The following is a 25717-nucleotide window of genomic DNA, read 5'->3' on the forward strand; positions in this document are numbered from 1 at the left end:
AGCCACGGAAACTTCCCAACCTGGCCAATAGTCGTTTGCCCATACTTTTACCCTCAACAAAGATGGCAGCGCCGGACTCCCGGCATCGCCTGAGCATACTCCAGCTTCCCACCGCGCTCTCGGCTCTCCCTGCCGCCATACACAGCCCCAGACCCCCGCCACCTGCTGCAAACCCCAGGGGACCTCTGCACACAGGACAGCCGCCGACGGGCACAGACGGGTGAGTAAACCACCCGCTGTGTCCCGCGGCGGCAACCTGTGACAGTACCCTCCCCTTTTTGGGTGACCACCGGGCACAACAGTGACTTGTGAGGATTTCTGAAGAGAAACTGCTTGATGAGGTGGGGAGCATGAAGAACAGTCACTTCTACCCATGAGTTCTCCTCGGGACCATATCCAGACCACTCCACCAAATACTGTGAGAATTGCGATGACGACAGTCCAGGATTCTTTTCACTTCAAATTCTGCATCCTTTTCTGCTTTAACCACAGGAGGTTTAGGCACTTCCTCTGAAAAGTGTTCAATCTCAATGGCTTGAGGAGTGAAATGTGAAAAGAATTTGCAATTTTCATGGAAGCAGGAAGACGTAGTCTATAGGCCACAGTGTTAATTACTTGAATAATAGGGTAGGGACCAATAAAGCGTCTTCATGGATGGTAAATGAAGGCGTAAATTACGAGTTGAGAGCCACACACAGTCCCCAAACTTGAGAAGAGGAACGGCTCTTCTTCTTTTATCGGCACACTTCTTGTATTGAGCGGACGTCTTCAAGAGGGAGTTGTGCACATCAGACCAAATCTTGGAGAAATGCCATATAGTGGACGTCACTGCTGGCACATCGGGAGTTTGTAATCTTGAGAAGTCTGGAGATCGTGGATGTCTGCCAAAAACGGTGAAGAACAGGGTGGTACCAGAAGAGGAGTGAAAATAATTTTTTGTGGGCATATTCGGCCCATGGCAACAAGTCTACCCAGTCGTCCTGTGAAGAGGAGATAAAAAGTCTTAGGAACGCCTCTAAGTCTTGGTTGACCCGCTCGGTTTGTCCGTTCGTCTGCGGACAGTAGGCGGTGGAATACATAAGCTTAACTTGGACCATGGAACATAGAGACTTCCAGAATCTGGCTATGAATTGAACTCCTCTATCCGACACTATCTCGGTTGGAAGCCCATGAAGTTTGAAGATCGTGTTGATGAAGAGATGTGCCCAAGCTGAAGCTGATGGGAGAGATTTTAATGGAACGAAGTGCGCCATCTTTGAGAATCTGTCCACCACAACCCAGATTACTGTATGTCCCTTTGAGGGAGGTAGCTCTGATATTAAGTCCATGGACAAATGTGTCCAAGGTTGGGTAGGAACGGGAAGTGGCAGAAGGGTTCCAGCGGGTGCTGCCCTGGATGTTTTATGTTGGGCGCATTTAACACATGACGAGACGAAGTTGACCATGTCAGTCCACATGGAAGGCCACCAGTAGGACCTTTGAAGGAACATTAGAGTCTTTTGTGCTCCTGGGTATCCTGCGAAGCGAGAGGAGTGAGTCCACAACAGGTCCGGTGGAATGAATGTTCCCCGAGGAGGAGGGACAGGCTGAGTATGAACTTGAGCGAAGACGAGAGGATTGAGAATGGGCTGGGACTGAGATGGCTCCTCTGTTACAGAGTCGAATGAGCGAGACAAGGCATCCGCTTTACAGTTCTGAGACCTGGAGCAATACGTGATCTGAAAGTTAAAATGCTCAAAGAACATCACCCACCGGGCTTGGCGAGCGGTGAGACACTGGATCTTCTGGAGAAATGAGAGGTTCTTGTGATTGGAATAAACTGTAATTTTATGAAAAGCCCCTTCCAAAAGATAACGCCACTCCTCGAAGGCCAAATTAACCGCTAAAAGTTCCTGTTCCCCAATGGAGTAATTCTTCTCAGCCGGTAGAAATTTCTTGGAGAAATAGGCACAGGGAAGTAGACACTGATTCTTTTTGGGACAGGATGGCTCCCACTCCTACTGAAGACGCATTAACCTCTAGATAGAATGGTTTGTGGACATCTGGTTGGAGGAGAATGGGTGCAGACACAATGGCTTGTTTAAGCTGTTGGAAGACCGAGACAGCCGCCGAGGACCAGTTTGATGGATCAGACCCCTTTTGAGTGAGCACGGTGAGAGGAGCGGCTATGGTAGAGAAATTGCGTATGAACCGTCAGTAGTAATTTGAGAATCCAAGGAATCTCTGGATTCCTTTTTTGCGTAAATAATATGAAGCAATAAGTTCTTGCGTAAATAATAATGTTGATGACGGGATACGGAGAGGACTGTAACCGTGGAGGAGACCAGTTGGAAGATTTGCAGTTGAACGGAGAGATCTGTGGCTTGTATAAGGCTGGATTAGGGGGCGTGGCTTGACTGGACTCGTGAGCAGACGTGCCTGGGGAGAGCTCCGCAAGTATCCTGTTTCAAACTCCTGCCCCAGGGACTGTTGTGCCCTTACACCTCTCTGCTTACCCTCTGATGCCTGTCCTGCGTTCCTGGTGCTGCCCGCTGCCTTCTGGCGGATCCTCCTGGTGCTTCTGGGCTTTGCTGGGCCTGCTGTGTGTGGAGGTCCCCGGCGCTATCTTGTCTCCTATCCTCCCCCACACCTCTCCTGCATAGCTGTCTCCCGGCTGCGGCATTGGGGGTGACCACGGGTGAGGCTGCTGCTGAGGATCTTCTTTTCATCCTGACGAATCCTGCTGCGGCTGGTGCCCTGGTCGGGGTGAGCGGCGTTCATTGCTGCTGCGGTGGCTGGCTCATACCGGGCGCCATCTTAATTTCAGAGACACTCCTGTATGCTCCTGGGCTCTGACCTCCAATAAAGTAAGTGGGGACAGTTTAATTTAACTTTCCAGAGGCTGCATAATTAACTCCTGGCTCAGAGAGCTGTATCTCATACCTCTGACCAGAGCCTGTTTTATGCTAACTACCACTAATACTATGGCTGATCCTACAGTATATGGCTGCTGCTTGAGGCAATTGAAGCTTCTACTCAGAAGAAGTAGAAAACTCTTGATAGTGTACTCTCTGTGCTTATACATCCTGTGCCTATGCCTTGTACACAGCCTGAGTCTCCAATTTTCTCGATATATACTGCCAGAAGGAGAAGTCTTTTGTAAATCCAGATACCGGTACCGTTACTCCTTTTGCCTCATCCTGTCATATTGGAATGTAGCCTACTGTCCCTGATGGTATTCTGCTTCCCATTGAATGGCCCCGTCTAGTCATTTACTATGTGAATCGTCCAGAACATTTTCCCTACCTGACTCTTGGAATCCTGTTCTTAAATGCTCGCATAAAGCTGCGCTACAACCTCCTCAATTTTTCCTGCCTGCAGCTGTATGGCCCTTATTTTGTTTTATTTTTATTTTCCTGGATATGCTTCTGCGTACCTCCGTGTGATTGGATCTACGGATTCATCCCGCCATATGGAGATCTCTCCTGATAATTATGCCACTGTTTCGCCTCCTGTCATTGAGGTCTATCCACGACCACACTGTTTTACAGATCCGGTTCCAGTATTGAAGCTTCAAAACTCCCTGCTCTTACGATCGTTCTACCTATTTATTCATTCCTGGTTGACGGGATACTCCTGGAACTTTTGCCACAATTCTGGCAGATCATCCATGTCTGTTTTGGGATTTACAGGGGAGGGACTGTTATTTATGTATATGTGACTCTACAGGCTGGACAGGCTTAGCCAGATTAATGCTTTTGCGCACATATCCTCTGTTCTAGCTCCCTGTATATTACTAATCTCTTGGTCATTTCGATATTGCCTAATTGTCTTCTGTTTATGTTGTAACGCTATAGCCTTGATATCTGGCCGGTTTAATAGATAAAGGTGAATATGTATAGTCAGAATAAGGATAATGCTGTTTATTGTTTCTAGTCAGGGACTGATTTCCCTATGTTTGAGGTCTGTATGTTTTTATGGGGGAAGAGACAATAATTTTATATTCCTGTTTTCCTTTATATTGTTACGTACACTTGTACTTTTCTATATCCGGCTTATGGAAGCCTTACTTTTATATGTAGGCCTATGCAGTATTATTTGGTGCAATGTCTGTCTTTCCTTTTATGTTGGTGGGGAAGAGATGGTAGCATTGTTTGACCTTTGTGTATTCTATCTTTAATACATTGCCCCAGTCGGTCCATGTGGTAGATATGCTCCAGTTTATGGATGGGGTAATTCTCGATATAGTATAGTGTAGTGTAGTTTGTTAGTGGGTTAGCTGGGTGGGTGGGTTTTTGGGTAAAATGGGAGAGGTAGGTTAGCTTTTGGTTTTGGATAGATTAGCTACTTAGCTAAGGTCCACTAACTTGCCTTCCCCTATAATCCATAGTAGTTAGAGGGGTAGGGGTAGTTTTTTCTGGGATCCAGGTACGCCTAAAGTTGGGGGTGGGTTGTACAGGCAGGGCCGCCGACAGGGGGGTGCCCTGGGTACAGCTGTCCTGGGCCCCAGCCTCTGGAAGGGCCCAGGCAGCTGCCCCCAGCCCCCTCGCACCCGCATTCCCCCACCCGGCGCTGGCGGCCAGGCACGCACAATACACAGTGCAGCCTGCAGAGCGCCGAGCCTAAGATACAGAGGGGCTCGGCGCTCTGCAGGTGTGCGCGCTGGACCTCTCACCTGACCGTGGAGGACACTGAAGGAGCCGGACGATGCGCGATGGTAAGTAATGGGGACGGGGTAGGGGGAGGTGGGGTACTTTCATGCGGGGGCGGGCGTGCTTGCGGGGGGCGGCGGCCGGAGGTATGGGGCTGTGCCGCTGGGGGCCCAGACTGTAGGTCAGTCCCAGGCCCCAACATTTCTAGTGGCTGTGTACAGGGTCGGGGGTTCTGTGGTAGGGTTGCTTTGGGGTTTATGGGGAGGTATTTTGTTTTATGTTAGATACGCCGATACTAATAGCCAGTCTGGTATTTCACTCTACTCATTATACGTCCATTTTGCTGGGAATTTATGTTAAGTGTTTCTAAATATCCTATTACGGTAAGACATCATGTGCATTCCTGTCTCAATATGCTGGACACCTACCCACATGGCACCTGCGGGTATTTTTGCTCTACAACTCCTGCAGGAAATGTGGTCCTTGAAATATACTTACTTTTCATTACTTATGCTGTATTGTTGTTACTTGATGCACAATGTTTATGTGTCGACGTGCCTGCCTGTTTGGGCACTTCGTTTTTTTTTTAAATCAAAATCAAGAAACGGACCCGATAGTGTCGTTCAGAGTGGAGCAGCGAGCTGGATCGGACTGGATCAGCGACCAGAGGTGCCGGGCTTGGATGGGAATACCAAGGCACTAGGACAGTCAGGAGATATCCCAAAGGTAGACAAAGGTTAGGGGGACACCGTATGGGAGTGTCCACCAGGGGGCGCATAATATGAGTTGGGGCAGCTGCACTGGCGGGTTAGTTAGACCCGATAAAGACAAAGAGAAAAAATGGGGGTCAGAACACAAGTTCTGTGGCAGCGCTGGGGTTAAATGGTTTAAAAAATAATTGGGTACTTGTGAGTTAACTGGGCGCCCGATTTCTAAATCGGGTCGGATCGGGCACATCGCATCGCATGCGACCATCGGATGTGATGCGATGACCCGATTTTTCCATAGGAATCAATGTTAAAATGGACTGAGTCCATTTTAACATGGAATTCAATGGGAAAAGGGGTCCTTTTCATACCCCTACTATCCAAGTGGGCATGGAGTTGGATATAAACCTGTGGCGAGCGTAGCGAGCCACCGAGCCCGAAGCGTGGCGAGCGTAGCGAGCCCCGCGAGGGGACACAGAATACCGTCCCCTCGCGGGGCTCGCTTCGCTCGCCACGCTTCGGGCTCGGTGGCTCGCTACGCTCGCCACAGGTTTATATCCAACTCCATGCCCACTTGGATAGTAGGGGTATGAAAAGGACCCCTTTTTCCCATTGAATTCCATGTTAAAATGGACTCAGTCCATTTTAACATTGATTCCTATGGAAAAATCGGGTCATCGCATCCGATGGTCGCATGCGATGCGATGCGATGCGATGCGATATCGCATCGCATCGCATCTGATTGTATGCCTTAACTTAAGGCATACAATCAAAAAATCGGGCGCCCAGATAACTCATAAGTACCAATAATTGATATTGAAAGATTGGATGATCTTTACAAACAATTTGAATATATTATTAAACAACCTGTATATACAGTATTCTGTTAAAAATTATATAGAATAGTACATGATATACGCATAAACAATAAAATAAATGATATATACATAATATACCACTCTGTCTGCTGGGCCTGTTTCTATAATTATGAATAAATCAGTATTAATATGCACAGTTAGTACTTGGTATAGTTACCACTGCTAGGACGTTGGTGTACGGCAAAAAGGTTTGTGATCGTCCTGCCGTTGGTAGGTTGGAACGGGCAATGTCCAATATACTGGGTGGGCCTCCCACTTGTCAGGAGAACAATGTCAAGCCCCGATGGGCTGATGGAAGAAAAGGAGCACCCAGCCAATAAGTGATGGATCCTCTCTAGTGTGTGGCCTGGAGAAGATGGTGTGAGTTCCATGGCCACTGGAGGAGTTTCCAGGAGATTCTTCCCCACTTGTGGACGGATAGCGCGCGGGGGGGGGGGGGCAGTGATAGGGGGATGTGGGGAGCTCCCAATGTCGGGGTGTCCAATGATTAGCCCGTGTGGGCTGGGGAAATGAGTGACTCCCAATTGCTGAGGGGAGTGAGTCCTTTCTAGTAGGTGGCTGTTTGGGACAGATGGCGTGAAGTCTACAGTCACTGGAGGCAATGGGGTATTTTCTGCTGTTTGAAGGGACAGCAATGAATGATGATCAGTCCAGGGATAAACAGTGTCCAGCAGAGTAGAGATCAGGGTAATGGTGGGGTCTCCAACGCGTTTCGCTGCTTTCCCACAATGCAGCTTTATCAAAGCTGAGCAGCTTTGATATCATGTACTATTCTACATCATTTTTAACAGAATACTGTATATACAGGTTGTTTAATAATATATTACAATTGTTTGTAAAGATCATCCAATCCTTTAATATCCATTATTTTTTAAACCATTTAACCCCAGCGCTGCCACAGAACTTGTGTTCTGACCCCCATTTGATCTCCCAAAGGTGCAGCTGGCTCAAGAGACTTTTTGTTCTGACATAGGTTTGCCTAGGCAGCCTCCCTGGTACTCAGGGAGTGGCTGCCATTGGCTGGAATGTCAGGGAAACCAGGGAAACCTCCCAACCTGGCCAATAGTAGTTTGCCCATACTTTTTCCCTCAACAAAGATGGCGGCGCCGGACTCCCGGCTCCGCCTGAGCATACTCCGGCTCCCCACAGCGCTCTCAGCTTTCCCTGCCACCGGACACAGCCCCAGGCCCCCGTCGCCTGCTGCAAACCCCAGGGGACCTCTGCACACAGGACAGCCACAGACAGGTGAGTAAAACCACCCGCTGTGTCCCACGGCGGCGACCTGTGACAGAAATGTAGCAGACAACGGAATTCTGCTGCAGGCACCGCACCATTCATACAGGTTAATCCCTGTATGCTTGGAGGGGAGTGTGGAAGTGGGAGTGACATGCAAGGTGGAAGGGGGAGCAGCGGGCACAGTGGAAGGGTGGTAGGCAGGCTGCTACAGCTCACACAGGACTCTTGGCTCTGGCTCCGTGAGAGCACTGTGACCAGAGGCGGAACTAGCGAGTTGTGGGCCCAGGTGCAAAAATCAGCTTTGCCCCCCCCCCCCCCCCCAAACACAAACAAAAAAACACATTGTTTATTTTTGTTTTTATACTTAAGATTTCAAAATCCCGGGCCCGACCTGGGATATCGATCTGAAAGATCCCCTTAGACACACTGCACCTGGATTATGCACACCATAATGCCCATTACACATTATCCCACACACATAATGCTTTTTACACATTATGCCACACTTGTTATGCCCATTACACATTATGCCACACATGTAATGCCCATTACACATTATTCCACACATGTAATGCCCATTACACATTATGCCACACATGTATTATGAACGCAGTAATGACCCTTACACATAATTCCTCCAGTAGTGCCCATTACACATTACCCACATTGGTGCCCCTTACAGAATTCCAACATTAGTGCATGAGAGGAGAGGAGAGAAGAGGAAAGTGCTCACCCCTACCACCCTGTGTGGTGTGCGCTCAGCTCCTATACCAGTACTGATGGACAATTGAAATATAGCACTGGCTCATGAGCCAATCACTGATTCTGGTTGGCAGTCAGTGAATTTTGTTAGGCTGGTGTACAGGCGCCATATTCCAAATGTTCGTTGGTACTAGTGTGAGATGCTCAGGAGTCAAGGAGCTGAGCGGACACTACACAGGGCAATGGGGGTGGCAGGTGGAGAGTAGCCATAAGCTCTGCCCTCCATAGTATTCTGCACTTTAGGCTGATGCATGTTAATAATATTGATTTTATCACGCCCTTCCCCCCTCCCTGTAGTTTTATCAGCATTCAAGAGCCCCCTCGTGCAGTTTTATTATTAAAAGTTGGGCAGCCTTGGCAGCCTACAATCACCCCCCCCCCCCCCACACACACACACACACACACTCCACCCCATAGATATTCTATTACTTCTGTTATATTTTTTATTATTTCTCTGACCCCTCTGAAATTAGTTAACCACACCTGTGGCTTGGACATGCTGCTCCCGCATACCTGTATGCTCCTGGCATCACTCCGGAGGGTCCTCGCTGCTCAGATTAAGATATGACTCTGAGCAGTGTCTTCAGGCCCCCATTCAGCAACATGCTGTCTCTCGATTGGCTGCCTGTTACTATGCTGGTTGCATACCCCCCCCCCCCCCCCCCCCGGCATGGATGCAGTAATCTGGGGTCAGGGCTGCATCCATGTGAGCCACGTCCCGCCAGCCGCGTTAGTGACCCTGCGCCCAGGCGTGCATGGTGGAAGGGGGAGCGGCATGCATGGTGGAAGGGTGGCAGTCAAACTGCCCAGCTTACAGCCTCCGGCTCCATAAAAGTGCCATAACCCTGTGTCCCTTGTGGCACAAGCTCCCTCCCCACCACCACCACCGCAAGGGCTGCATTGCCATAGTTACACCACTGCAGACAGCATATCATCCTCAGGCAAGATACCACTTCAGTGATAGCCGCTGCACAATTACTAATTAAATAAATTACTATTTAAATAAATTAAGTTAATTATAAAAGAAATGTATAATTATTAGAATAAAATAACGTAAATTGGAGAATTTTGGAGACAAATACAGTTGTACATTGCAATATTGCTCATCATCTTGAATTCTCTCCACAAGAGAGTAATAGTAACTTCTCTTCGCTCATGAATCTTTAGCCAAATACTAATTCAGCAACTGCAACAGTATTTAAAGGAGTGATATGTGCACCTTGGAAGACTGGCCAGTGAAGGTTCACAGGATTAGACTGGGAGATAGTACAGATGTCCCCGCCCATCTGCCAGAATGGGGCATGGGGCATGAATGTTAAGGTGTGCATTCCCCCTGGCTTTGACTCCTTTCAGTTTGCTTATAAAGCAAATAGATCTACGGATGATGCAATGCTCATGTTAGTTCATGAGCTTTCTGCCCACCTAGAATCCAACGGTTCGTCTGCCCGGATTTTGTTTGTCGATTATAGCTCGGCGTTTAACACCGTGCCGCCATTACTATTGGTAAAAAAACTTTCTGGTATAGGTCTTAATGGGTCCATCTGTGGCTGGATTCTGGATTTCCTGTCGGATAGGCCTCAGGCCGTCAAGATAGGTAATCAGGTCTCCACTACACTTGTAGTTAATACTGTAGTCCCTCAAGGATGCGTTTTGAGTCCTCTATTGTATTCATTATTTACGTTTGACTGTTTTTCCAGCTCAGATTCTGTCCGTCTTATTAAATTTGCAGACGACATCGCCATTGTGGGTCTTATCACCAATGAGGATGAGTCGGCTTATAGATCAGAAGTTTCGAAATTAGAGTCCTGGACAGGGCCGGTGCAAGGTTTCTTGGCACCCTAGGCAAAACTTTTGCTTAACGCCCCCCCCCCCCCCGCCCCCCCCCACACACAATTTCCCAGTTAGTCAGGTGAAAGTGTTGTCTCATACATTTTCCTACCCCATTTGAGTGACACAGAAGGATGTTGTGGGTGCGGGAGTTATTAGTAGGGACTGTGTGGGGAAGTTGTAGTGACACATGGCAGCAGTGGGAGGTGGTGGGGTGATAGTAGTAGTAGCAACTGGGTAGGTGTAGTTATATTGGCACATGGCATCTGTGGGAGATGGTGGGTGAGGGTGGTAGTAGTAAAGACATTGTGGCACTTGGCAGGGGTGAGGGAGGTGATAAGGACTGTAGTGGCACATGGTAGCTGGGTGAGGGTAGTAGTAGGGACTGGGTGGAGGGTAGTTATAGTGGCACAGGGTATCTGGGGGAGCTGGTGAGGTAAGGGTGGGAGTAGTAGGGACTGGGTGGGGGTAGTTATAGTGGCACATGGTAGCTGGGGGAGCTGGTGAGGTAAGGGTGGGAGTAGTAGAAGGTACTGGATAGGAGTAGTAGTGGGGACACAGATCATCTGGATTTAGCATAGGCACACTCACACAGGATGATAGAGAAACCCACCTAAATCCACAACTCCCCATACAGCTGAGCACATTCATCATTCTTATTTTGCTGTCTTGCACTGGGCAGCTCTTCTGCTTTCTCCCAGTCTGAGATGTCTCACGAACTCTGGGAGTAAGGGGTAGTCTGCAAATTACATGCCACTATTCAAGTGTATTCAACACTATTTGGATACACTTGGAAAGGGATATATAGTTTACATACCTTCCCTGGCTCCCAGCGTGAGATCTGAATGTAACCTGTCTGACCGACTGCAGCATGAGGGGGAGGGAGACACGCTGATGACTCCTGTTCCTGCCTGCCTAATACTGGGGCATGCTGAACATACAGTATGTATTTCTATAGGGAATAATAGGAGGATCAGCACTAAAATGAAGAGGGGGGTGCCCTGTGTCCTCTTTACCCTGAAAGTTTCTAAAGCTTAGTCAATGGCCACAGCATTTTGCCTGACAGCCGTGGAGTCAGCAGAGGAGCTTACCCAGCTGTCAGGATCAGCATACAGGACCTTGTCCCCGCGCTGCTGCTGCTGCTGCTGCCCAGCCCACCACACCACAAGAAAAACAAATAGCATTTTACCGATGACCAGGATGTAGTGGGGGGTTACTTACTGCTCCCTGCTGCTACCATCTATTTATATCTTCTGGTTACTGTTCCCCAGCCGCCTTGCGTGGTCCTGCCGCTGAGAGACTTCTGCTGGCAAGGACTCAGGTACCGCTCCATGTAGCTGCCGTCAGCTGTATAGTGCTGCTCCAGGTGAGGCATGGGCTTCTTGCCGCCCCACAGAAAACCCGCAAAAATTTATAAAAAAAAATATATAAAACCAGTGGTCAAGGGACCGGCTGCTGTTTTGGTGGTACACCAATTAAATGTTGGACTGAACAAGGGGCGCCCTCTAGCGGCCAGCGCCCTAGGCAGCTGCCTAAGCCTGCCTAGTGGTAGCTCCGGCCCTGGTCCTGGAGCAGAGGGAATTGTTTGGTCCTTAACGTGAGCAAGACAAAAGAAATGATTTTAGATTTTAGGAGGTATAAAAAGACTGTGTGTTGTCCGTTGGTTTTAAATGGTCAACAGGTGGAGATTGTTGATACTTTCAAGTTTTTGGGTATCAATATTGCTAATGACCTTTCATGGAATACCCATATTAACATCATTATTAAGAAGGCCAACCAGCGCATGTATTTCCTGAGGAAACTGCGACTGGCTGGTCTGAGTGAGAAGACCCTGATTCATATTTATTCTTGTGTAATTGAGAGTATCCTCACTTATGGGTTATTGGCTTGGTTTGGTCCCTGCTCGGTTACGGATCGAAAGTCCCTTCAGAGGGTTGTGTCAACGGCGGGTAAGGCAGTGTATGTTGTTCTGCCGAACCTGCATGACATCTTTTTGAGTCGACTTTCTTTGAAGACAAAATGTATTCTGAGTGACTTAACCCACCCATATAATGATTTTTCTCCTTACTTCCATCTCATAGGCGTTATCGATCAGTTTTATGTAAGACAAAGAGATTTAGAGAGAGCTTTTTTCCAACAGCTGTTCGGATTTTAAATAATTGTAAATCCTAGGGTTAAATAATGTAGGCATGAACGATTTGGCTGTCGGTTATCACTGTCTTTTTATGCTTTTGCTGTATATATGTGCTGTATGCTATTTATTTTCATTTAATGTTCACTGCGTGTGGCCATTTCATGACAAATAAAGATTCTGATTCTGATGCACGCACACGAGGTGCTCGCGTGCCCTATTCTCTACAATGGGACACACATGCACGTGTGACGCATGCATCTCCCCGTCCGCTCCTGTATTGATTGAGAGTGGCTCCATCTGTATATATAGGTTTGATGAATTATAGTTATATATGTTCTGTATATTTGTAGTTGTTTATTTTTTGCAAGACGTTGCTTATTTTCTGTTCTTAGCAAAAGGTTTTTCAGCTGTATCCTTACTACAGTAATGTAATTTTGTTAGCAATATAAGTAATTACATAGAAACATAGAAACATACAATTTGACGGCAGATAAGAACCACTTGGCCCATCTAGTCTGCCCTCTTTTTAAACATGTTACCTCAAACCATATTTGATCCTTATTGTTTTGTAAGGATATCAATATGCTTATCCCAAGCATGTTTAAATTGTACTACTGTATTTGCGTCTACCACCTCTGATGGGAGGCTATTCCACTTATCTACTACTCTTTCTGTGAAAAAATTCTTCCTCACATTTCCCCTAAATCTTCCTCCCTCTAGTGTCAGTGCATGTCCTTGTGTTCTGTTGCTCCTCTTCCTGTTAAGAATGTCTCCCACCTGTACCTTGTTAAAACCCTTGATATATTTGAAAGTTTCTATCATGTCCCCCCTTTCCCTTCTCTGCTCTAAAGTATACATATTAAGATCTTTTAGTCTTTCCTGGTACGTTTTGTGATGTAGGCCATGCACCATTTTAGTTGCTCTTCTTTGTACAGTCTCTAATGTATTTATATCCTTCTGGGGATACGGCCTCCAGAACTGAACACAATACTCTAGGTGAGGTCATACCAAGGACCTATACAGTGGCATTATTACTTCTTTCTTTCTACTGCTGATACCTCTCCCTATGCAACCAAGCATCTGACTTGCCTTCTTCATTGCTTTGTTACATTCCCTACCTGCTTTTAAGTCCCCTGAAATAGTGACACCTAGATCCCTCTCTTCCTCAGTAGTTTCCATTATAGTGCCATTTATACTATATTGAGTCTTTGGATTTCTGAGACCCAAGTTCATGATTTTGCATTTTTTGGCATTAAACTGTAGTTGCCATTCTCTTGACATTTCTCTAATCTACCTAGATCCTCAATCATTTGTTTTACCCCTCCTGGTGTGTCTACCCTGTTGCATACCTTTGTGTCATCTGCAAAAAGGCACATTTTACCCTCAATTCCATTTGCAATATCACCAATAAAGATATTAAAAAGCACCGGTCCAAGTACAGATCCCTGGGGTACTCCACTTGTAACCTTTCACTCCTTTGACTGTACTTCGTTTACTACAACTCTCTGTTTTGTGTCCTGCAACCACGCTCTTATCCATTCAACTATTTTAGAATCCAATCCCAAGCTTTCAAGTTTATTTAACAGTCTGCGATGTATGACAGTGTCAAAAGCTTTACTAAAGTCTAGATAAGCTACATCTACAGCCCCACCTTGATCTATTACTTTAGTCACCCAGTCAAAAAAGTCAATAAGATTTGTTTGACATGATCTTCCCCCAGTAAACCCATGCTGTTTTGGATCCTGTAAATTACTGGTTTTGAGATATTCTACAACTCTTTGTTTTAAGAGTGTTTCCCAGGGCCGGCGCCACCACTAGGCAAACCTAGGCATTTGCCTAGGGCGCCGGCCACTGGAGGGCGGAAAATGCCGCCCGGGTACCTGTCCTACCGGCGCTGTCTATTTCAATCTGGCGGCGGAGGCAGCGGGGTCCCTGCAGTCTATTAAAAATCACGAGCGCTATCCGCCGGGCTATGCGGAAGCGCTTCTAGTGTGAAAACTCTGGCAGCACGGCGCACGCTGATCTCAGCCAATCAGCGTGCTGCCAGAGTTTTCACACTAGAAGCGCTTCCGCATAGCCCGGCGGATAGCGCTCGTGATTTTTAATAGACTGCAGGGACCCCCGCTGCCTCCGCCGCCAGATTGAAATAGACAGCGCCGGTAGGACAGGTACCACACCTCACACACACCACCCACCCCCCCTCCCCCCCCGGCACCGGGGCGCCCCCAGCCCGACTCGCCTGGGGCGCTCCGGTGCCTTGCACCGGCCCTGGTGTTTCCATCAATTTCCTACTACTGATGTGAGGCTCACTGGTCGATAGTTGCTTACCTCTTCCTTGCTTCCACTTTTGTGCAGTGGGACTACATTTGCTGTATTCCAGTCCTCTGGGATTACTCCAGTAGCTAGTGACTGGTTGAATAATTCTGTTATTGGTTTTACCAGCTCCCCTTTAAGCTCTTTTAGTATCCTTGGGTGTATCCCATCTGGCCCCATTGATTTATCCACTTTCAGTTTTGAGAGTTCTGTGAGGACTTTCTCCTCTGTAAATGTACTTGTCTCTCCCTCAGTTTTCTGACTATACTTGCAACTTAACTGTGGCCCCTTCCCCTCTCTTTCGGCAGTGAATACTGAGCAGAAATAATTATTAATATTATCTGCTATTACATTGTCCCCCTGAAGAAAACTTCCACTCTCTGTCTTCAGTCTAATTATTCCACTTTTTGTTTTTCTCCTTTCACTTATATACCTAAAAAAAGTTTTCCCCCCTTTACCCACTGACTGGGCCATTTTCTCTTCAGCCTGTGCTTTTGCACATCTGATTACCTTCTTAGCCTCCTTCTGTCTAACAAGATACACCTCTTTGTCCTTTCTTCTGCGTCTGCTTAAATTTCTTAAAGGCCAACTTTTTTGCTTTCACGATACTTGCTACTTCTTTTGCAAACCACAATGGCTTTCTTTTTCTTGTGTTTTTCCTAACTCTTTTGACTTAATTGGTTATCACATTGGTTTTCTTTCACATTGTAAGAGTCATATACTGAGTTGGATCTTTTTTGTTAACCACTGCCTCTCTGCTGTGGGCCGGTGAAATCCCAAAGAAATAATTGTGAATGATCAGAACAGGCGAGCAATCTCTCCATCCGCATACACCAATTTGCAATATGTAAGTGGATGGCCAAGTATGGGGTCGGGGAGATGCAGGAGGCTTGTCCACTTCTCTGAGGGGCCTGGAGGGCCACCCAATATTTCTGAGCATCCTGTCCATTCCGGGAGGGTAGGCAAGTATGCTGTAAAGGAAGGAGGAGTATGACAAGATAATATATAGTCACGATACTATATACTTGCTGCACCCATTCAGTGATCAATATGCCAAGTTCCATTAGTGCAATGTGAAGATTTAGTAGATCTCACCTTTGACAAAAAATGTTGATGTTTGGGTGTTATGCACCCTGATGTCTTATTACAATGCACACACAATGTAACCCGGTAAAGCTGTACATTAAAAGGGGAATGTCACAAAAACCAATTGTGTCTTACAGGGTGCGCACTGTGTCCTAGTAACTGGCTGCTGTATGGGGACAACTGTTATTACTATTCAGATGCTACACGGAGGACATGGAACCAGAGCCAGGAGCTGTGTGAGGTGATGGGAGCTCATCTACTAGTGATAGAGGACCAGGGACAGGAGGTGAGTGGTCTTTGCTCTACTTTGAGGCTCAGTAATCATCTAATATATCATATTATTTTCATTATTAATCAATCACCGTGTTATATCACTGTGTTCTAGGCATTTATAATACACAATCTCGAAACGCAGGCATGGGATAAGATTTTGAATGAACTATACCAGGCTGGAGATGGGTTGAGATGGGTGAGCGGCCGGCACTATAACACCAGCCTGTAAGTGACTGATATTACACATGGTTGTGGTATTTTGGTTTAGTCATAAGGTCGAACACTATAGGTTGACAGGGTCAAAAGGTCGACAGGGTCAAACGGTTGACAATCAAAACGTTGACAGGGTCAAAAGTCGACAGGGTCAAAAGATTGACATGAGTTTTTCATTTTTTTGTGTCTATGTCGACATAAGTCGGTGTGGACACCGTCTAAGTGTACCGTGTACTGTGCTCGGCACACTATTTTATTCTCTCTCCATGCCGTAGTGGATGTTAGGGCATGAAAGACCGACTGTAGGCACATGTCGGCTCAAATAAAAAAAAGAAAAAATCTTCATTCAACCTTTTCCATGTCGCCCTTTTGACCAATAGTGGTCGACCTTATGACTGTCGACCTACAGTCAATCTATCGTGAGTCCAGATAAGTTACACACAGCCATTGTTCTAGCAATAATCTGTAATACAAGCCATGTACATTTACATAGGTGTGATATGACGCTCCGAGAGTGGGGATTCCAACTGTCCGTATACCGACATCGGCATCCCGACTGCCAGTACTCCAACAGGGGGGGGGGGACCGCAATGAAGCTCCTTGCGGGCTCCCTTCTTTTACCATGCAACGGGCTCAGTGGCTCGCCCCACTTGCCACACGTTCTATTCTCCCTCTATGCCGGTCATGGACTCCACTTAACAGTCAGTATTCCGATGTCGGTATACTGACATCTGAATCCCAACTGTCTGAGCATCATCCGGCACCCCATGAACATCCGCTTCTGTCAATTCAGTTACCATTGTATAATTATTTATTCTTAGAACCTCCAACACATTCTAATGTGATTTTTTTTTCTTACACAGGTTCCAGATAGGGGATAATGGATGGAGCTGTGTATTAATGAGTATTAATGGTTATTATCTCAGTGTGTGTAATTCTACATACAATTTCATATGTCAGAGGAAAGCTGTGATGGTGTGACATTGCTGCAATAGGAGAATACTGTATGCTGATGGATCATTTGACTAAAGATAAATATCTGATGCATGTTCCATATAGGGCTTAAAAAAAAAAAAAAGCTGCATATTAAACATGTTTTGCTTGCAAACCTCATCTGCAGAACATGTGTCTCACTGATTGAAAGCTGGCCATACACTACTGAGATGTGTCTCAGCAATGTATGGCCATCCGATACCTCGCTAGCCGTTTAGGACCTTCCCGGGTGGCAGGATCGCATGCGACATATTGCATGCGTTCCTTTCACATGTAATGTATTGCATGCTACCCCTGTTCCATGCCGCCTGAAGGGGGTCTAAGTGGGAGATTGGACCTGCATGCAGGTCCAACCTTTGGATCAGTTCGGATGTGCGTCAGACTCAATGGCATCAGACCTGATGGGATGTCATACACACCCTAACAGGGTACTGATTTGTTGGCCCGATCTTTCTGAAATGGGACATCAGACAGCCGCATAAAATAAGCAACGACAACAGTTATTTAATTAATTTTCTATAACAACATTCAAACCATACTTGCCTACTTTTGAAAACTAGTTTCATGGAGATTATAGTTGGTAATACAATTTTGCACAGTGCCCCATTGAGGGGTGTGTCATGCTCCACCCAAAGGGCGTGGCTAGATCCATATATGGAGATATTGTAAAAAGAGAACGTGGCACCTAGAAGCGTGGGTGTGTACTGCTACATCTGAGGAATCTTTTAAAATAACTTATATCCAAATGTAGCTGAGCCTTAAAGCAGTTAGTAAGAGTAAAGGCCCATACACACATCAGCTTTTAGCTCAAAGTAGCACAGTGTGTATGGCCCGGCGATGAGCAGTGATGCGAGCTCCTACATCGCCAGGAAAGCCGCTCATCTGCTGGCATTAACAGCAGATGAGCTTCTTTGTGGATGGCTTTGCATAGTGCTGTGCTATGCAAAGCCGTCCACCCCCCGCTGACCATGCCGGGCAGGGGAAAAGCGGTCATCACTGTCCATACATGCTGAGCATAATCACCCAGTGTGCATAGACCTTTACTATACTTTCTAAAGAAAAGTATTGTTCATATAAATGAAAACACGTGGTTCCATATAAATGGCCACAAAGTGACATGGGGGAGATTGCTAGACTAATGAGGGAGAGAGTGAGATTGCTGCTATGTCAGGGAGTCTCCTGCAGAATGCAGGAGGGGAGGTAACTATGATGTAACAGTGTAATTTGGTGTAGGTGAAATGAAGGAGATTACTAGACTGAGGGAGAGAGGGAGATTGATGTTATGTCAGGGAGTCTCCTGCAGAATGCTTGAGGGGAAGTAACTATGATGTAACAGTGTAATGTGGGCTAGGTGACATGAGGGAGATTGGTAGACTAATGAGGGAGAGAGAGAGAGAGATTGCTGTTATGTCAGGGAGTCTCCTGCAGAATGCAGGAAGGAAGGTAACTATGATGTAACAGTGTAATGTGGGCTAGGTGACATGAGGGAGATTGCTAGACTAATGAGGGAGATAGGGAGATTGCTGCTATGTCAGGAAGTCTCCTGCAGAATGCGGGAGGGGAGGTAACTATGATCGGTTACTATGAGCGCAGGGAATCGCTCGGCGGGGGGGGGGTATATTCCATAGGTTATCTAGGGACATGAGGGAGATTGTTAGACTAATGAGGGAGAGAGGGAGATTGCTGCTATGTCAGGGAGTCTCCTGCCGAATCCAGGAGGGGAGGTAACTATGATGTAACAGTGTATTGTGGGCTAGGTGACATGAGGGAGATTGCTAGACTACTATTGAGGGGGAGAGGGAGATTGCTGTTATGTCAGGCAGCAGACACGAGTTGCACCCATGAGAACGTCCACTGTTACATGACGCTGGGCGTTCCCATGACGCTGGGCGTTCCCATGGTAATCTGCCCTTAAAGCGGGTACTGGGGGTGGGCAGCTGACATCACTGGATGTCAGCTGCCCACCCTCTTCTCGTACCAGGGAGCCGCATACTGTATCTACTGTAAGTCACCAGAGAGTGACTTAGATTTCCAAACGCCTTAGAAATAATTTAATGGTTGCCGAAAATCGAATAATTTCGTCCACGCACGCAAGCTGCGAATGGATGTTTGTGCAAAACATCCATGTAGGGGAAATCAGCGTGCATGCAGTGGGGGGGGGGGGGGGGGGGGCGTTCTTGCAGGCAGCATTTAGTTGACTTGCAAAGCTTCATATTTTGCAGCTTTGCAAGAACTTTGCAGCTTTGACCTCCAAAATAAAAAAAAGGCAAATGCGCTGTACATTGGGGTAAATGTATTATCCCCCGCTATGGGAGAGATGTGATATCAGTGTGCATTATGCACTGACACAGCTTCTTACCCATGTATTACTGCCATTATCGGCACTACTATCTGTAAGGAAGGTCAGTGGCACTGCAGGTGTCCTCGCCCCTTTAACAGTCACTCCTGGATCCATGGGAGAAATTGCGTGAGTAACGAGATCTCATGCATACTCAATGAGCTGCCGGGGGAGAGACACAATGCGCCAGCACTAAGCTAATGCACTTGAAGGGTCTGGCTGCGGTCGCCTGACGAGGGAGTTTTCAATCCCCCACTTCAGCATCCGAGAAGGTAATACATCTGCTGCCTCGGCTTAATAAAGAGGTGAAGCAGGAGGAGTTATACCCGCATGTAACCTGAGGGTACTGTATAATACATTGACACCGAAATATATACTGCATGAATGGTCTCTGAGCAAACTTACTAAGGTTTAGATCAGCAAATAATATAAGTATAAGTAATATCACTATGGGCCTTATTTTGGTTCATTCTTTCTGACAAAATCCTTCTTAGATGGGCAAAACCATGTGCACTGCAGGGGGGCAGATGTAACATGTGCAGAGAGAATTAGATTTGGGTGGGGTTTTACTTCAAAGTGAGATCTATATTGCAGTGTAATAATAAAGCAGTCAGTATTTTCCCTGCACAGAAACAAAATTAATCACCCAAATCTAATTCTCTCTGCACATGTTACATCTGCCCCCCCCTGCAGTGCACATGGTTTTGTCCATCTAAGAAGGATTTTGTCAGAAAGAATGAACCAAAATAAGGCCCTATACATTTATAATATAAGTTGTACTTTTCTGTGTGTGTGTTTTTTTTTAACATTCTTTTTGCAGGTGGACTACAAGTACCAGCAGGCCCATTAATACCAAGGTGGTTTGCCAATTCCCAGCATGCGGGGGAGGCCTGCTCTCACTGCTAGTTCACCTGTATAAAGCAATGTTATGTATGAATGATTTAACCCTGTCAGGCCGGCGTCCACTGGCCACGGACGCTGGTGACAGCCCTGGGCTCTAGCCCTGGAAGGATGAAGCCTTGGGGGGGGACCCCTTTAATGGGGGGTCCCCACTCCCCCGGGTACCCTGTCCAAGGCTGACCAGCCACGGTGCTCATGTTATGGCCTTGGGGCCTTATTTTAAAAGTGTCCCCTGGCTGTGGCATGACACCACGGGCTGTTGGAGCCCAGTTCTGGTTTCAAAATATGAGGTACCCCCAGATTTTTGTCCCCCATATCTGTGGAACCAGAACCGGTCCAAGAGTCCGGGGCTGGTTTCAGAAATAGGGAGACCCCTATGCTTTTTCTACCCTGTATTTTTGGCACCAGGTCCGGCTCAATGAGCCCGTGGCTGGTTAAGCTCAGGACGTTGGACCCCACACCATTTTTTTTTTTTTCACGTAAAAAAAAAAAAAAATCGCACATGTTCTCAAATTCGCACATTTTCATGATTAAAAATCGCACATTTTCATGACTAAAAATCGCACCATATCGCACTTTTTTTCTGAAAATTCGCATCTCATTCATCAAAGCGTACCCTTCCACTGCATAAACTAGCTGGTTCTCTGACCCATTGCCTGTTTACATCCTGCTATCTAAACACCACCCCCTCGCTTGCACCTCTTGTAATCTGTCTGTCTCCCCTTCCTACTAGATTGTAAACTCCTCCGAGCAGGGCCCTTTTCCCTCTTGTCGTCTAAGCCCTCTTCTCTTCACATTTCACTCACAGCTCTCCTATACTCCAACACTCAGTGACCATCTTCGTCTGCATACTCATCTCCATCATTGGCATCAAGCCTCTAGTTGTATGTTGATTGAGTCTTCACTACTTACATTTAAGCTGTAATGTGTACTGATCTGTGGCGCTCTGTATTTGTACTGTATTTTTGTTATTTATTCAAAGTTATGCCAAGTTTTGTCTCCCTGTATTGTTCCTTTGTACGGCGCTGCGAAACACTTGTGGCGCCTTATAAATAAAATTATAATAATAATAATCTCATTAAAAATGCAAAATGCGATTTTGAGAAGTGTGATTTGGTGTGATTTTGGGACATGCGATAAAATCGCCCCCTATTACATTGATATTCGAGAAAATAATTTATACTGATCCTTCCTTGGACTCCGGACTGTCCGTCCTTATTCCCTCAACACGTTTTTGCACACCAAAAAATCTCTCATCCCCTCACATATTCTTTTTCATCTTTTATTTCATAACACATATTTCAACTGGATTAGACTGCATAAAAAGTTAGCTAGCGAACACTTTGCCACAAGTGATGTATCTATATGGGGCAACCCCTCTTTTCCTCCCTCTCTCTCAAATTCTTTCTTTCTCAGTTGTAAGGCTAAGGGACTATGGGGGTTGTTCTGCTTGGTGCGGTGGGACCGTACGCGGTCGGTTCGGGTTTTTTTTTGCATCTGCGCATGCGTAGCTTTCGCTATGCGCATGTGCGGCGACCACACACCGCTCACGGACGGGTCTCTCCGTGCAAAAAAACCTGTCCGCAAGAGCACGGTCATTGTGGGCGGCATGTGGGCGTTTTTATGGGAGCAACCGGACTAATGAGGAAAACTGGGCATAAACATGGGCGTACACGGGGGTGTGCACACAAAATGCACAGTGCCACAACCGCCTCGATCGGCGAACGCACCGTGCATTTTGGGCCAAAAACAGGCAGACGCCAAAGAGTGCTCCTGACCACTCTTAGAGCTACCGCATGAGAGCGGACACCTAGGTCTGCTAATTAATGCCGAGTACAAGTAAATTACATACACCTGAATGCAATAAGCAATGCTGCAATAACCATCTCACCCATTCAGAAAGTGTTTCTGTATACTTTAAAAAGCAGGACACTCAATTCACAGAAGTCGACATGTGTCAACTTTTTCACTGTAACACAAACATACCAGTTTTTTATTAGGAAAAAGACCACATCTAAGAGCAACAAGGATGTTTTTGGACTCAATTTCTACTTGCACTTTGGCGTACGCTCAGATATACGGAAGGTGTCGGTGTGAAAACGGACGAGACCCGTCCGTATACGGTTTCGTACGCTCTGATGTACGCCAGGTATCGGTGGCTAAGAGGGAGATCTGTCCGTGCATGGTGGCGTACGCTCACGTGAACGCCACTCCCCATTGTCGGCGTTTGTGACCGTCCGTGTGTGGCTGTTCTGTGGGCGGACTTACGCTCACCGTGAGCGTACGGGAAACGTATGGTGTGATGGACCTTACGCACGTTTCACCGATCCGATCAGAATAAGGCCCTATGTGCGGCAGACCAAATGTTCGACCCGGGTGGGACCATTCTCCCTTTTTCCTCATTAAAGGAAACCTTTGATCTCCCATATTTTCATTTTATATGTTTCTCCAATCACATCATTATATCTCTTCCCTCCAGTTGCAGACGTATCTGCCGTCCCCTTCCTCCCTGATTGCGAGACTACTCCAGTGATGGCAAAAACAACCTTGCAAATTGAAACATGTCTATAATTTCATAATAAATCCCCCATCAAAATTGTTTCTCAATACATTACTCCATTCATGGCAGACTGATATTCCTACTATTACATCTGCAGGCATGTTCTTACACCAATTCACATCTATACAAAAAACTAGGACCAGCTTTTTTGCAAGAAGTCCATTTTAGAGTGATACACAGAGCGTATATACCTCCATCTACACGTGCTCACTTTGATCCATCTGTGTATGCGGCATTGCCTCTGGTGCAGGAGATTGAGTGCTGATTTTTATCGCTGCTTTTGGGACTGCCCCAAAATCAGACATTTATGGAATAAGGTATACCTTTTTATTTATTCTAATTTCTCCCTGTCGCCCTTCAGCAAGTCTATGTCTTAACTATTCAGAAATAGTCAAATGTTCCGGTCACAAAACCTTTATTCCCCATGTTTACAATAATATTTACAATAGCCAAGAATTTTGAAATATTGGACAGTCAAGACGATCCCCTCCATGCTCCAACTCCACAACATGATGGTACAACATCAATATTTTGATCGAAAGTCTTGGTTATTATCACGCCCACCAAATTCTTCCTGTACTTTTGAATCCAATTGGAACCATATCCACTCTCAATTTAGAGCTTAGACACAAGGTCCAACTGGTATAAAATAACCATGGGATAACTCATTGTTTTTCATTATTTTTGTAATGACAAGGACCATAATATTTTCCCCTCTTAATCACATTTGTAATCTTTATTGTGCTGTTTTCAATGTCCTACAATGTTGCTATGGCTAGGTTATCTATTTTATTATGATGTACTTCTCAAATGTACTCCTTCCAATCATACAAATTGTTTATAATTATGGCTATCCGCATACTAATATTTATTTATGCATTATTCTGATTCCGTCATGCTTTTTTTTTTAAATTTGTGTTCCTTTAGTCCCCCCTTCCATACTATACTTATCAGTTTTTTATTTCTTTACATGGCTCGGATGGCAATCTGATATTTGTACTGTATTTTAAACTTTACTGAACTTGGAAAACCCTTATATTTAACCCTTACACACATGCAATATGTTTATCTAAGCCTGTTCTTTCCTGCTGTACGCTATGTTTATGTTTGCTAGTCATTTATAAAATCAATAAAATTGTTCTTTGAAAAAAAAAAAAAAAAACATAATTTAAGGGGCCATTTAATAAGGTGGAAATGGCCCCTTTTTATATTTAAGTTTCCAATATTTTGGGGACTTTAATCCCCAAGTGAGGAATAAAGTCAGTACTCCCAGAGGCGTAACTAATATTGTGGCGCCCCCCCCCGCCAAAAAATTACCTCACCCCTCCGCATTAGAGATGGCCAAATCCGGGTCACTGATCGGATCCGGGTCCCACCGGGTCGGTCAGTGAAAAGATACGTATCATTTGGGCAAATCAACGGCTCTGTTTGTGTAAAAAAAGACAGTTATTTATGGTTTGCGTCAGTGTACCATACCTCTCAACATGACCCTTTCCAGGAGGGACACAATGCTCTGTTTCTGGACTTCCCTCTTAATGTTTGATTGTTATTACCTGTGTGGAAATACCTTTCTTACCCATTTACCTGTTTAGAACAGGTAATAGCAATCATTCGTTAAGAGGGAAGTCCAGAAACAGAGCAAAGTCGTAGGGAACCTTTGGCCCTCCAGCTGTTGTTGGACTACACATCCCAGCATGCCCTGCTACAATTTGCTCTTTGGCCATGATAAAACTGTTGCAGGGAATGCTGGGATGTGTAGTCCAGCAACAGCTGGGGCCAAAGGTTCTCTAACCCTGACCTAGGTGGTGCACTTAACATAGATTGTTCTCCGCAGTATTAGCCCATAGAATCTACAGTATGGTTTTACACACAGGGGAAATTGACTAATAATTGAATAGCCCTGCGTGGTAAACACAGTAGATAAATGAATATTGAATACGTTGGGTTTGCCCCCCTTATATATCTCAGGGTCTCTTCCTGTGGGGCTACCGGTCTCTGTACTACTACAATTAGCCTGTAGCCCCTCCCCTTGAATATCTCCCCAATAGGCCCTCAGCATTTCAGGCATACACGCCCCCGGATACGGCAGTAGGGGGAGGTGGAGTCTGACATTCTGTGGCTCACTGTACAAATCAGGCCTCCCTCTTGAAGACCCCTTTTCATTGCCAGTTTCGGGAGGGAGGAGGGGGTCCCTATGATATAAAAATAAAAGTGTCTACTCACCCATTAAATACAACCATTTCCCTCATGCCTACCTATATACTTGTACAATGACAAATACAGGGAATAATCCTTTGTGAGAAGGTGGTGTCCTGGGGTATTGATCATATCGGGGCAATTTATCAATTTTGAGGGCGCAGGGACAGGGCTCCGAAAGGAGCCCGTCCCTGCGAAGCCCTAACCCGGAAGCCGGGGGGTCAGACCCCCGCTGACCCCTCTCATCCGAGCCGGGCAGTGCGATGTGTAGGCATAGACTACAATGGGCTATCGCCATCTCAGAATGGTGGTAGCCCAGGGGTGCGAAGCCGGGCTGCCCGATGTTGATACATCCCCAAACCTATGGGGATGCGGCCGGCGGTGCTGAAAGGGGGATCGCAGCAGGGATCGGAGATTTCTGCTGCGGTTCCCCGATGATACATTTAGGGGATACTTAATGTTTGCTGCTAAACCCCGAAAACATGTGTTTTCAGGGATTTAGCCGCAAATATGGTTTGATAAATGTACTAGTACTGGCTTACTAGAGTAGAAGATACCCTGTCTCTGGTACATGTACAGCTGCTAACCAGGGAGTACACGGAGGGTGTCAGAAGGAGAAGAGGAGCTTACAGCGGAATGCGGCTCCTTAAAGCGTTCTGTACATTGCACA

At 46.3% G+C, this 25717-nt stretch overlaps 2 long non-coding RNA genes across 2 annotated transcripts in view; both read left to right on the forward strand.

Annotated features, from left to right (window-relative positions):
* Nucleotides 1-15855, forward strand: part of LOC146007286 (uncharacterized) — a 33985-nt gene extending 18130 nt beyond the window's left edge. The window contains exon 3 of the long non-coding RNA XR_014444315.1: nt 15712-15855. This is a non-coding gene — a long non-coding RNA (uncharacterized LOC146007286). The remainder of the gene's footprint in view (nt 1-15711) is intronic.
* Nucleotides 15856-15958: 103 nt separating this feature from the next.
* Nucleotides 15959-17173, forward strand: LOC146007287 (uncharacterized). The gene is made up of 2 exons (XR_014444316.1): nt 15959-16072; nt 16924-17173. It is a non-coding gene; the product is annotated as an uncharacterized LOC146007287 (long non-coding RNA).
* The last annotated feature ends 8544 nt before the right edge of the window (nt 17174-25717 follow it).

The sequence above is a fragment of the Crinia signifera genome, chromosome 6, assembly GCF_055691185.1.
Source record: "Crinia signifera chromosome 6, ASM5569118v1, whole genome shotgun sequence".
Classification (NCBI taxonomy): Eukaryota; Metazoa; Chordata; class Amphibia; order Anura; family Myobatrachidae; genus Crinia; species Crinia signifera.